Source organism: Diprion similis, chromosome 4, assembly GCF_021155765.1.
Source record: "Diprion similis isolate iyDipSimi1 chromosome 4, iyDipSimi1.1, whole genome shotgun sequence".
Taxonomy (NCBI): domain Eukaryota; kingdom Metazoa; phylum Arthropoda; class Insecta; order Hymenoptera; family Diprionidae; genus Diprion; species Diprion similis.
Window position 1 is genome coordinate 14,819,067 of NC_060108.1, and position 14,054 is coordinate 14,833,120.

The 14,054-nt window shown below is 39.9% G+C and overlaps 1 protein-coding gene across 7 annotated transcripts in view; it reads right to left on the reverse strand.

Moving 5' to 3' along the window:
- LOC124405541 overlaps window positions 1-14,054 on the reverse strand; it is a 176,443-nt gene that overhangs the window by 105,396 nt on the left and 56,993 nt on the right. For 6 of the 7 annotated variants that reach the window (XM_046880531.1, XM_046880534.1, XM_046880533.1 and 3 more), the window contains exon 1: window positions 5,216-5,460. The exons of the other annotated variant lie outside the window; for it this stretch is intronic. The gene's annotated coding sequence lies outside the window, so the exon portion shown is untranslated. Of the gene's footprint in view, window positions 1-5,215; window positions 5,461-14,054 lie in introns of those variants that run through there. 7 annotated transcript variants of the gene reach the window in all.

Genomic DNA, 14,054 nt, shown 5'->3' on the forward strand with positions numbered 1-14,054 from the left:
CAGGAAAATTTACAATCTTTGAAAGATTATACATATACATATATATATATATATATGCATATAATAATATTATACATTCATTCGGAATGATACAGGATTACGTAATAATCGCGTAAACCTTACATTATAGAACACGATTATGTATATATATGATGTACCTTCCAGGTGTGCGTGCGTCAAAGAATAATATAACAATAGTACCTACGAATTTCAACACCGAGGTCAAGATTATAATAGAAGAAATATCTTTATAATATCTAAATTTATCATCTTTGTCAATGCTATTATTTTTGAATGCTTTTACGAAATTTTCAAAGTTCTTTATCCAATATATAGTTAATTTCTTTCGGATCTTTACACTTTCTATATTTTTGTTCTTTTTTTTTGTTAAACAACATGTCAATTTTTCTTTTCGAAAAAAAAGATGCGACACATGTATACGTGCATGTATATAACCAGGAAATATTTCTCCAACAACACTTGTCGCGTCGAAACGATATATGTTGTTTGTTGTTGTAGTTTGAAGATTAGCACGCGTTATTCTTGCAACGATATATATGTATAATGTTGGTTGGAATATAAAGTTATGTATTATATATATATTTATCAGAGTACCCATGTACACACGCTATTACCGGGTAAAAAGAAAACAGTGGAAAAGGTTAGGATCAATCTCGGTCATTTCCCCACGTTTTTTCATCCTCTTTCTCTCGATTCCTTTCGCCTTTCTTTTCTTTTCTTCTTGTAACAGGATACGTAGTAGATATAAGGTAAACGTGAAACGTATATTATCTCTGCGATACTCTCCGGCCTCTTTTCGTCCAAGTAAAAACTCACTACTGTAACGAGCAAGCAAGTAGGCTGCGGGCAGCCATGCTTTCCTTATTTAAAACCTTGTGTTTATAACAAACGAAATGAAGCTGAAGCTAGTAGCCAGAGTTAGCAGCCAAACGTGTTTAAACTATTTAGAAATAGAAAAACGCGGCTTAGTTTTATCCTCATAATTCTATAAAAGTATCGAACATTTAAGATATTTCACAAAATTCTCATATTCTGTCTTCAATATCTTATTTTTTCGAATTTCAATTTTGGAATGCACGGTCCTTATCGATTGGCTTTCAATTTTTCTCATGCATTCTTTGTTAAAAAGTAAGAATTCTGAGACCCAGATGGAAGTGGACAAGCTTTTCATTCAACAGCTACATGCCAGCCAATTAGGTCATTAAAAAGTGAGAAAACTGGAATTCAAAATAAATTCAAAAAATACAAATTTATATTTTATACATTTTTCCCCACTTTTAAATCGCTTGCCTGTCACACCTGTAGCTTGTAAACGAACAGCTTTCTCACTTTGATTTTGTTCTCAAAATGTACATTTTTCAACAGTGTGTTCATGAAAAAAATTTAAAGTCAATCGATTAGGTCTGTGCATTCGTTGTAGATCGTGATGACATAATGAAAATACACGTAGATAGTTATACAATAAATAGTAGTATAAAAACCATTTATCGCGTTAGTATAATACGCTCCATAAAAAAAATGTACGTCACCTTTGATACGGAGGGGAAGAAAAAAAAAAAGCGGAAACGTGACAATTTTTACTCTCTTCAACGCGGTCGGCTTTTCATGTGCGCCTTTACAATTTTATCACCCACGCACGAAAGCTTTTTTTTTCGGGTATCGTGAGCAGTTTGCAGTCGAATGAGTATCGCACACTCACTCCGTCTAACATATGTGCATACGTAAATACTTTATACACCAAGAGTCGTTGCGTTTAAACGTACCTACATGTAAACGGGGTTTAAGGTCGTGACGAAAAAATAGAGTATTACACCGGAAAAGAAATCGGTTGTTGTGCCGCGGATAAGAACAAAAGAAAAAAAAGAAAAATAAATGATTAAATAAAACAAAATAAACAAATAAAAGAAAAAAGAAGCGAAAGGCTAGAGGAGAGAAAAGTGAGTGTGTCCCAAAAGTCAATCTACATTGCATGCATATTATACACGTCTGGTGGGTACGTATACACAATCGTCACGAGAGTTAGCGAAGACTGATGCATCGATAACATAAAAGAATGTATTATTCATGCATGTATAATAAAGTATAGAGAGTATATTGTTAAAATTTAATGCGCATGCGCTAAAATCTAAAAGCACCGTCATGAAAGTAACCGCAAAAATTCTAACAATAAATAAGTCCGACAATTGCTTCCAACGCCAAGAGCTCTCGAGAAATTTTTCACTACATCCAACATCGCGGCGAATTGTTCCCTGAATGAATTACGGTTGATCGCTTTGGCAAACAACAAGTGAGCTAGAATTTTTTCGCAAACGACGAACCATCCAATCGTTGGAAATTCATCTTGTTTAGTATAAATGTGCAGTAATGACAAGTGCATACAACATGTAGGTACATTAGGGTGTTCGTTGAGTGGAAGATCATATTGGATAGTCATAAATCGGCTAGAAATAAAGATCTGAGAAAATTAGAAATGTTTTTTTCTTCTTTTATATTTAGAGCCGATCTACGACCATCCGACATTGAAATAGCAGAGAAAAAAAGACAAGAGAAAAAAAAACATACACAAGTGTATAGAAGCGAGGCAGTGCCTGTATGACTGTAAATTAATTAGAGATTATATGTATATATGCAGATTTTTGCTTGTTCACCTTGGCTTTAATTATTATAGATTCGCAGCTTCTCTTTACGCTTGCAGAAACGAAAGATTTTCGTACACACAAGGATATGTGTTTGTATATATACACACGTGTTCAATGCTTATACACAGGTATGCAGCAGTACCGCGTGTGCAAGAAAATGACGAAAGACGTCTGTGGGACTACAGTATATGATACAGCATACGTTGCCGGCTAAAAATAATACGAGAAATGGTGGGAAAATACGCAGCTAAAGAATTGGAAGGAGAGACAAGAGAGACGTCGCGCTTATAGATTCTCTGACAGAAGAAGAAGAAGAAGAAGAAGAATAAGAATAAGAAGAAGGAGAAGAGAGCAAGCAAAGCGAACGAGTGAACGCAGCAGACGTGCTTCTTAGCTTTCCGATGTGAGGAGATGAGAGGATGAGTCGCGCAGGTCTCTCCTCTCCTCTCCTTTCCTCTCCTTTCCTCTCCACTGCTCTCCCCACGACTCTTTTCCTCTCCTCTTCGTCTCGTCTCGTCTCGTCTCGTCACGCACGCAACGCTGATGCACGTACATAATCAAATTTAACAGATCCGTCTCAGCGTCGTCGTCGACGACGACGACACCACGCTTTTTTTCTCTCTTTCTAATTTTTATTCTTGTTTTTCTTAAATTTTTTTCTCAACTTTACAATCGCATCGCATCTGTACTCGGGAGGTGGGTTATAAATGTGTCTCGCGACTCCGAAAATACACGATATAACACTACGTACACAGCTTATCGCGTGCTTAGAGCATTGCGAATTCAAGGATTTCAACTTCAATTTCTGCATTCATACCCCCAAGAATTATTATTGACAATGTAGTCAACGATTGTCGTACACATACACACACACACACACACAACAAATAATTTTTGTGCGCTGTTCTTAATTGCGTTGTTTTTTTTTCTTCTTCTTCTTCTTGTTACACATTTTTTCATATAATAGATATATAATAAACAATATTCCTACGAAAGAACAGATTGTCCTTCTAATTCTCTATACAACAATAGCGGTAAATATATTTAAAAAGAAAACCGAATCGGTCTAACCGCAGCGCTAATAATCGTAAAGAGTATAGCCACGTTTTACATGCTATTGCATATACTTATAAACATATACGTATATTTATAGTGTGACGCCTGGTGCAATGTTGGTTTGGGTTTGGCGCGAATCGGGGTCATTACAAAATGCGGCTAACGCGTCTATAATAGTATAAGGAGAGTGACGTCGAGGTGGCCCAGCGCCTGAGAGAGCTCTCTCAAATCCGAAGTTGAATTATTCTTCCTATCTTTTCTGAAAGAAAAAACAACCGTCCAAAATCGATACGACGCTACTATTTTTCTTAGATAAAGGTTAATTATAGACATTGTATGCGTTGTGAGCTTATGCGGACGGATAAACGTACGTATTATTCGTATACGCATACGCATTATAAATTCGTCGTGACTAACCAAGCAATCGAATTAACCATCAACGATGGCCACTCGATTCTTACCGACTTCCTAACTACTTGCTGCAGGTGAAGAGAAGGAAAATAAACGCATTAAGAGGCGTATTATAGAGATTGATGAAAATAATGCGGAAGAGGACGAAGGATTGCAGTGTTATGTACGTTGTTTAAAAAGTTATTTCGTTCTCATCGAAAGGAAAAAGAACTACGCTGCTGTGCTTGTAACTTGTAATTGAGAAAAATTTCGGCAGGTGTAACAAAGTAATTTTGTGTCTCTTTCGACTAACAAGTCGAAATCAAAGTTAGGAGAAATTTGTCAGAAACTGAATTTCTAGATAAGCGTCAGTTCAATAATGAAAAAAGAAGAAGAAAAAAAAAAAAAAAAACTGCGTCAGTTTAAAGTTTTACAGTTTTTTTTATTTTTTTGATATGAAAAACGATTCTTCCTCAAGTCGATAAAACTCACGAGTCGACACTCGGTGTCAGAATTGGGTTGAAGTAAATTTCGTTGAACGTTAACGTAACGACGTTGTTTTCAATAATTTCATCACTGCCTAATTTGAGATTCGGTAAACCGTACAATAAATAAAAAGTAAAATCAACTATATAATACGTATTCCAAAAGCTTAAAAACTTTCAAGCTTGCTCAGTATCTACGTTAGTAAATGATCGTGATTTGTCTAGTAGGTTACGTTACGTTACGTTACGTTACGTTACGTTGCGTGAACGTAGGTTAACTGTTTCATCTTGGTCTCTAAGAAACAACAAACGAGAATCGGCGCAAAACACATCGTCTTTTGTTTTGTTTTTATTTTTTTGTTTTTTTGCGTGGGCAGGCGAGAAGCGTAGGTCGGACCTCGAGTACGTGCGAAACTATACGCAACTGCAAGATGTATGTATGCATGTAGCAACAAACGAGAACACGACTTGTAAAATACGAAATACCTACGTAAAGTGAAGTTTACAGGAGCGAAAACACACTCGACGAACGTTGCGTGGGCGCGATTCTTAAAAATCTTGCGCAGTTGCTTACACGAAGCGGAAAAGAAAACGGAATAAAAAGAGAAGCGAGTCTCCTCTTACCTGACAGACGAATCCCTCCTCGTCGAATAACGCTTCGTTGCTTTGAAAGAGAATCGTTTTCGTGCTTTTCGTTCTCCTCCTCGTCGTCGTCGTCGTCGTCGTCGTCCTCCTCGTCTGTATGATGCGTTAGTAATCCAATATGGCGACGCTGCTGTTTACACATGTCAAAACAAAACACTGAAGCCAAACCGCTCGCTCGCAGGTTATTCGCATCGTCAATGATAATAACGAAAACCGTCAATTATACAACAAACTGAAGAGTATCACGAATAACAATTAAAAAAAAAAAAACAACAACAATCGACGCGTACACACTACGCACTTTCCTACAATAATCATCAACGCGTACAAAATTGGACGGTCGTAATATTACGCCCGACTTCACTCTCTATACGAACAATCGCTATCAACGACAAATTTCCGCGCGAGTCGAGTAAAACATAAGTCGACGGGAACTAGCCGTCGGCCGAAGGTAGAAAAGCTATACGAGAAACGACGACAGAACGCCCCCGTCGGATTCGTCGCTACAAAGGATAAAAGCCGGGGAGCAGTGGAGGGAGGGGGAGTGAATAAAAGGGAAGGGAAGGTTGAAAGTACCGAGAGAGAGAGAGAGAAAATAAAAGAAGAAGAAAAAAAACAGGCCCACGCTTCGCGCGACGGGCGGAAAAGAGCGACGCGGCGACTGTCGACGCGACGTTATAATACGAATGTCAACGTTTAAATCTGACCGAAACTCCAAAAACACGCGAAACGAACACCGCGAGCGTTCCTCGCCGACTGTCGCTGCCGACCAGCCGCCAGGCCAGCGCGCGAGAGTCGTTTCGGGTGGGGGGGGGGGGGGGGGGGGGGGGGGGGCAATACGAGGGCGGGGGATCGAGAGCAGCGGTTCTCAACCGTACGCCGCGCGACTCCTCGATGCGACTCTCAATTCCGGAGGCACGTTCAACACCATGGATATTGGTATTTACCTGCGCGCAATGCAAGAGGGGATAATAATTCATGAGAACTTATAGTATCATCGTGTTGATACGATCGTAACACCGTTTTGGTTCACACGAGTCGAATAAAATATACATGACTGTGTACGACTTACGGTCGATTTCGATCCAACGTACGGTTGTAATCGGTACATGAAATTCGTTTAGCTTACGGGGAGGATGAATTTTTTAAATGATTTTTATTATCTTCCCGCGTGAACTGCTGAGCAAACGCCTTTGAAATTTTATGCAAATACATATGTGGAATAGTTGTATCGCGGATGGTTATAATTCGGTTGAAATATGTGTTGTACTATATCAGTTACAAGATCGTTTTTCATAGATTCGTGATTAACGTTGTAAATTGGAGATGATGGATACGTGATGGTTGAAATAAATTCATTAGATTCGACTACGTTTATCAGCTCGTTACACCGGTCAACACGAATTTTGAGTCTGGGTTCTAGATTTCAAACGTTGATTTCTTCCACGTAATTAACAATAGAAAAATTAATTTTATTAGATAGAGTTCGTTTTTTATTTCAACGTGCTGCCACCCGCTGCTCATACTATCAATTGAAAACTTCAATACTTATTTATTAACGCAAGAAAGACAAAAACAAACATTACAAGTAATAAATGAAGATTTTCGTTATTATTCAAAATTTTCGTATAGAATCAAAATTTATTCATTTAAATATAAGCCGGGAAAAAAAAGATAACTTTTTTTCATTGCCCTGTGTTACGTAAAATAGGTGGGTATATCGAATCGTACGAATGTCTATAATATACTCTCAGTGCATATAATAATAATGTATTTCGATCTCAGACGTAGGTTTTTACGAAATTCAAACGCATCACGCGTGACGTAATTCGTGTCGATGTCTCTCGACCGCGGCATGCAGCACACCATTAGATAATACACACCCCGTATAAATACCTGCGTGCATAATGTGATCACGTATTCTATAAAATGCTACGAGCTGTGACGTTGGAAAATTACACGAATATATAATATATATAGTGAGTGCGTCAGCCGTCGCGTCGGACGGATTGATCCGACAAAGTGATATAGACATACCTACTTACCTAGGTATCTCACAATAATTTTCAAACACCGACGAGTCACTGCAGTGATTCAGAATGAAATTAAGTATTGTGCAATTGGACTGAGTCTAACGTGACTCTGGCTAGTCCCGCCCTGGAAGGATAGTCGATGCGCTCGCTTATAATTATCCACTCGATAGCCTCTTTTCCCTGCGTGTGGCACGTGCATGTGCATGTGCATGTGCAGGCACGTAATGTTATACCTACATCTGCCACATCGATGCAGCCTTTAATATTATAGGTACATATATAAAAGCTTGGGCGCAGTCGCTGTCGGTTATATCACTTTATACTATACGTGACGAGGACTGCAATGAAGTCGAGTTAATCGTATATAGGAGGAGGAGGAGGCCGAGAAGGAGGTCTACGCACAGGTACGATGCGGTTAGGTGCGGTATAACTTATACGTACTTAAGTATAACACTGCAGAACCATTGATGCCGGCGAGCCCGACGCCCTTCCAGAGATCTAAGTCACGCAGCCCGCGGGTGCGTTAGCTTTACTTTTAAAAACGTCGATATTTTCAACGCTTCTCTCGAGCGTTGCAGACAGGCTCGACTCCTCGCGTGGATTAAGAGAGAGAGAGAGAGAGGGAGGGGGGGGGCGAGGATGGGAGAGGGACAAAGGGAGAGATTGAGATTGAGAGAGAGCAGCGCCAGACGGACACTGTATCATGTGTGTGTGTGTGTGTGTGTGTGTTTGTGTGTGTATGTTCGTATGTGTGCATAGACACCAAATTTAAGGGTGATTTTAGCTGCCGTGCGATTCTCCAAGGTAAGAGGGTGACTCTGCACGTTACACGAGTACAAGTATGCGTGTGTAGTGTACTAAACCGCTTGGAAAAGCCGACGTGTGCATGTATGAACTGTTGCTTTACGACGGTTTAAATCTTTCATTAGGTAGCTGAAGTGTAAGGTATACGTGTGTGTATATGAATATTTATACACCTTTTTATACAAGATATATATTTATTCTTAATACGAGGTATAATCGATGATGCATAATGTGATAGAGAAATATCACGCGCATTATTGATAAAATAAAATTTATTATACGTACCCATGGCATGGAATTACGAATACGGTAAATTCAGCTGATTTCTGTATACACCTACACTTCTCTAGATATACGGTATTTTGCAATAACGGCTCTTTTTAATTATGGCACTTCGTCGATTTACGAAATAACCAACAATGTTACGCTACACGGCAAAAAAAATAATTTCTATGTAAGAACTTTTATATGGAAAATAAAAAGTATAAAATGTTTTATGAACCAAAAATGATATTATATTATAGAAAGAAACCGAAAAAAAAAAAAAATTTGAATAGATCCAATTGAATTCGTACAAGTTACCGTGTAAATACAATTGATTCGTTATACGGCTTTTCGCTGAACGCCCAACTTTTCCGAAAGGTATATATCCAGGCCGTAAAACGAGGTACTTTGGTGCATTTCGTTTATATTGAATAAAAAATAACGACAGCTTGGATAGAATTGAGTGAAAACTTGCCATTCATGGATCTGGTAAACACACTGATTGCGAGATGATGAATTAGTATTTATCTACAAATTGAAAGAGCGCAGCCTCGCTCTCCATGCAGGCACAGGAATACGTACGAGCATAAGCTGTGCAAAGGGGGCAGGAATCCCTTAACAGGGCCTGATTAATGCAGCTACCTACCCCCTAGCTGCCACGGATAGCGGGCATGGAACTCGAGACAGATCGTTGCTCACCGCGCATTTGTCGTCCATTGAAACTCCCGGGGTTGCAGGCGCGTGCGTTCGAAATGAAAAACGAACTCGAGTGAGTTCAAGCAGTCTGCCATGCTTCGCGCTCTGCCTACACCCCCTGGCTGACTCCATCCAGCCCCTGCCAGCAGGGATTCTACAATAACGCACGTTTTGCGGGAAGCCCGATAAATTGCAGCGTGTGCCAAACTGCAGCCTACATCCGTAATACCTGGACCATCGCCGCATTGCCGGCTGAAATACCAATAAAGGTGAGCGATTTGCGCGGTATGTAACGCAAAATTAATCCCCGTCCCACCCGAGGGATGAGAAAAACCAAAACCGTCGGTATTGGATGTTTTCCATTCTTTTTTTTTTTTTTACCCTTTTCTTCTTCTTCTTCTTTTTCAAGTTCAGTTAAATTATTGTCGCGGGATTTTTCTACGAAACTCGCCGCTGTTGTTACAAAAAAAGAAACAAAATTAGGTACATACTTGAAAAAACGTCGGTAGAATGGAAAGGAAAAAATAAATAATTTTGAAAACGTTTCAGAACGGAATTACTACATCCAAAATATAAAAGGTTCCGGTTTTTTAATTCAACCTCGTCGAATAAGGGTTGATTGGCAAGAATCTTTGGTCAATTTAAATTACAAAAGCAGCAAGGGTGTAATATATGCCTTATAGACGATATTCGATATGTGTACGTAGGGGATTCGAGATACGAAGAATCGAATGTCGGCCACGCTGGCTTTGCTACACGTTCAGGTTCGATTGTATCCCGGAAAGGGTGTTTTCGAAATAATAATAGGTAGGTATAAAGGCGGCACGGCGTGCACCAGGTGTTCGCGAGGCCTCGTTCATTGGCTCGATATTATACCTACCGCGAGTCCTCGCGCAGCTTCGAGCTGGCTTTACGGAAACTCCTAATAACAATAAGCTTTGTGATTAACAATAAAAAAAACAATCGGGAGGAAAACTCAATCCTCTGCATTTACACACCGATGTATACCTACGGCGTGTTATACAATATATGAACGTATATATACGTGTAAATTACATATCCTTGTGTATCCTACAGTAGGACAATGCGGACCTTGAAACAAAAGAAATCCTCGTAGGTTCGGATGATGAATTAATTTGTAAAGCGCGCCGATTGCACTCGTTATTGCACACTCCTCGCGCCAATCATACTTCACGAAGCACAGTTTTATTCCTCGCCTATTACACAGATATGCACGCACGGAATACGTGGGAATAAAAGAAATCGATATAATATACGTGGATAGGTGTAGGGTGCGTTTGTGTGTGTGTGTCACGAGTCGTAGGTACATATATGTATAATGCATATGGAGACCCTAGGCAAAGCTACGTCAGAGATATTTATGTACAATGTATATAACTCCATGGCATGTGTATGTATGTATACACATGAATGTTACATGTTACAGAGGTCGGCGGGGTGTAGAGGGTGTAGAGGGTGTCGAGTTTGAATTCATTCGCTCGATGCTGAAATATACGAGAGACACCCTACGGATGATTGTTCTTACAGTTCTTGGATTGGTTAGATTTTCTAACCGATTCTTACTTGAGACACGATCTAGTATGCCTATTGTAAGAATGATAAAGAAGTATGAAACCGAGCTGTACATGAACGGTACTTTGAAACTGAATAGACACCAATTTGTGAGAATAATACCAGCAAGTTGGAAGAAACAAATCAAATTGATATATTCATCTGTACGTGCTTCGTTCTGTAAAAGTGAAGCACCGTGAAATCGAAAATTAATATCACAACCGTGTTTGCGCTGACGGCTTGAACTTTTTTTTTCTTCTAAACTCATCCCTGGAACATTTTTTACAAGGTAAAAATTTCAATTAGGTACCGGGGGATATGGAAGTTTAGTTGAGTATTCTCACGTTGTCGTACGTAAAACGGAATTCAATTTTAATCGTGACTTGTGGATTGAATAAAGAAAGTGCCGAGTTGTGTCCTCGATGCGTAGAATCGAGTCATTATCAGCGATATAACAGTTTTGGCTGTGGAGAGATGAATGGTCCTACTGTTGGTAAATTACTTCAGGTCAGAGGGGGGACAAGTCGTTTAGAATTCTCGTGTACGCGATCGATCAGGTTCACTGACAAGGTCAGGAAGAATCCGGAGCAGCCGATTGCGCCCCCACATATTATACATTGTGTGTACGCGTGTGGAGGAACATTAAATTGTTACACACACGGAACACGAGGTGGTGCAGCTGTCGTCGAGTAAAACGAGAATCGGTCGAAATCGCAATCATAGAACAACGACGGGCGACACGCGATCAGACCTGATGTGGAATCGCTGGTACAAAGAAGGAGAAAGTCAGCTTTAAGGTCATGTGGTAGTCCTACCCTTACCGACCGAGCAAACTCACCCTTTTTCCTCTATATCGAATAAACAAATGAACGGATAGAGTTCCAATTTCGTGATTCCTATAATTTCTCGTCAACAAACTTGAGTATTGCACGAAAACAGTCTCACGATGGCTCATTTTACTTCTAATTCTTGCTGGAATTGCGCAAAGTATCTCAACTTTGCACTATTTGGCCCTCTGAAATGCGGGGAAAATGGGATAATAGTAATGAATGTCAAAAGACCGCATATTTTTTTTTACGATCTTCAGGATATTGCCGCTACGAAGGAGCGATGCATCGTTGAAATTTGAGCCCTTTTCGTTCATTTGTTTATTTAATACAGGAAAAAAAGGGTGAGTTCGCTCGGTCGGTAAGGGCAGGACTTCCCCATGACTTTAATTAACTACAGAGGGTGCATCTCCTCCTCAAAAATAAGAAGAAGACACGTTAATTCGACTTGTGTGGCGTAACTTCTTTTTTCAAAAGAAACTCACCCGCACGATGTTTCCCACGAAGTATACCCAACAACCCTTTCCCCTTACAATATATATGGTATATCACCATCGGAATTAAAATCCTCCCGCACCCATTGACCCAGCTTTTTTCAATTCCAATCCCCTGCCCCGAGTTATGCAGAATGAATCGTCGAGTTGCGGGAGCCATGCAGTGTGTGTGTGGAAATTGGATTAAAGAGTCGCGAAACTACGGTTAAGCATATATGGAGATGGGGCGTTGCAGACACCGAGGGAGGTCCGAGTTTTTAAAGGGTTAACGAACCTGGTGTTACTAACTACAGGTAATCGATTAACGAAGCCCCTCGAGCATCGCGCAGCGTCGGAAACCCAAGGAGGGAGGGTTTCACCCTCCCGCGAATTCGGCGTTGCTACAAATATCGGCCGTTTTTTGCCCCCAATTCATGCGTCTTCGCTGAGATAATAAGGATTGAATAAACTATGACCCATGCGGTCGATCACGTGGTGTCTTCCTGAGCTAATTACACCTATTTTCTTGAAAAGTCAGGCTCTCTCTTTCTCTTTTTCTCTGCTAAGGTCTTTGAGAACAATTAGAACAATCCTTTAACGAAAAGTGTAAGTACGAAGTACGGCCGAGAACAAAAAGTGAAAGGTGAAATGATACGTTAAAAGTTATTTTAAAAAATTAAGTCCATTTCAACTGTTTATTTGTCTATAAATAAATATAAACATATAAAAAAATCAATATCACAGATTGAAATGATTTTCGTTTATCCCAGCTCAGCAATGCCGGCGATTTTCATGTCTCCTGTATCATAATGAAAATATAATGAAGAAAATCGAGACGATTTGAAGAGACCACCTCTCCACATAGGTTCGATGCATCGTCACTCGTTTCATGCACGAAGTTTCACTCGACATATGTAATATTATACCTATATACATATACATATGTGAGCCTGCAATTGCAGATGCTTATACCTTCGCATTGCAGTCTCGCAATTCCGACGACCGACTGATTGAAAGCTCGTGTTCAAGAGGTGTTCCGAGTTCGTGTCAATTCCCTCTCAAGCTTTCCTCCAGCGAGGAATAGACAGTGAAATGGAAATACACGAGGAAAATTATCGCATTTCACGAATAAGGAGAAGAAATAATACCAAACTTCTGCAGCCTGTATTATTTATTATATCTATATATAAAGTCAGAGTTACACCAGCGTTCGAAACAACAAGTGAGATGATCTCACGTGTACCTTATCACACCTTACACGACGTGTTCTCGGATTCATCCGCGAGTCGACTGTATGGAATAGAAACGCGCATATTGAGCTCTAGAAATTCACGAAGGGGTTCGAGCGTCAAACCGGCGGTTTGTATTTGTTGTACACACGGTGATAATAATTCGCGGTTTCATATCTGGATGAGCGGAAGAGAGAGGCAGCACAGCGTGTTTGGCTTCAAATTCAGATCTTCCAAGAGAGAGAGAGAGAGAGAGAGAGAGAGAGAGAGAGAGAAAGCATGGCATAAGCACACAAGCACACTCGCGCCTTACAACAGCTACGCAGGTATATAACACTGCATATATGCAGTAGAATTCGAGGGAAATAGGCAAGTAACGAGAGAGGCAAATTGCCGACTAAAATCATAATAATTTCACGTCGAGAGTAGGTAAACAGCTTGACTGAGGGATGGAGGGTTGCACACCTCAGACGTATAGACGAGCCTCCCTTCTCGCACTCGGCAATTTCAATCTCACTCGTTTGTTTTTCACTTCTGTTTCAAATAGACGAGTGAAATTTGTCAGGAAATGGCAAGAAACAGGAACGAATGATAAGAAAATTGTAATCTGGACCGCGTTGATATTAGTGGAGTAACGGATGTTGGAAATGTGGGTCATTGAAGTACGTCACGTCGTCTTTTCGTTAACTTTTGTCACATCCATGCATGCCTATTCCTACTTCTTTCTGTTCTTGACTGTATTAAGAAAAGTTTGAAATTAAAATGGCCCTTACTTGTGTCGAAACTTAATCGACAGAATATACGATGTGACGTACTTGAATGACATATAGTTCCAATATCCGTTACATACTCCAACGAATTACGAAAGTGTACGAAAGTGGGTGAATATGATGTATTTTTTAAAGATTCGTTTGTTCAAA